This window comes from Salmo trutta, chromosome 8, assembly GCF_901001165.1.
Source record: "Salmo trutta chromosome 8, fSalTru1.1, whole genome shotgun sequence".
Classification (NCBI taxonomy): Eukaryota; Metazoa; Chordata; class Actinopteri; order Salmoniformes; family Salmonidae; genus Salmo; species Salmo trutta.
In genome coordinates this window covers 31,571,323-31,571,927 of record NC_042964.1, presented here as the reverse complement: position 1 = coordinate 31,571,927, position 605 = coordinate 31,571,323, and positions in this window count along the sequence as shown.

Sequence of the window (605 nt, the reverse complement as noted above, 5' to 3'; positions counted from 1 at the left end):
TATGTATGCCATATTTCCCCTATGTAAGATACTGAGAACACTAGTTCAGTCAGAATTAAATAATTTCAAATGACATAGATAAAATCTATTTATCCATGTAACTGAGAGCGATAAGGAATGTTGGTCGATCCCCTCATGTCAACAAAAGCCACCGAAGACACTGCTATATTACACCCACGGGAAATTACCATTACACGTGAAATTATCCTTGTCTGCAAGACATATGTTGCCAGGGAGGCTTATCGTGTTATCTGCAAGGGGGAGAGAAAAACGCAATCATGCAATTTCACCTCAAGCGTAAAGGCCTGAGGGTTGAGCTTAATGAGCTGTCTTTGCTGTGGCTTGGCGGACGCAGCTCTCACCCAGCTAGAGGAACACATACACCCAGAGATAGGGAGCTGAGCTGTGGACCAGTGAGCCATACTTAGCGACCAGCAACCATGTATGAAAGCAATCTATGTAGATCTGATCCACAGCCAGCCACCGACCACACGAGCAATCTTCCCCACAGCAAGCCTGAAAGCCAAGGCAGAGCACCAAGAGTGATAAAAATCACAGTTTGACGTTTTAATCTCTGGCCATGCTGTGATGACCTGACACAAGGA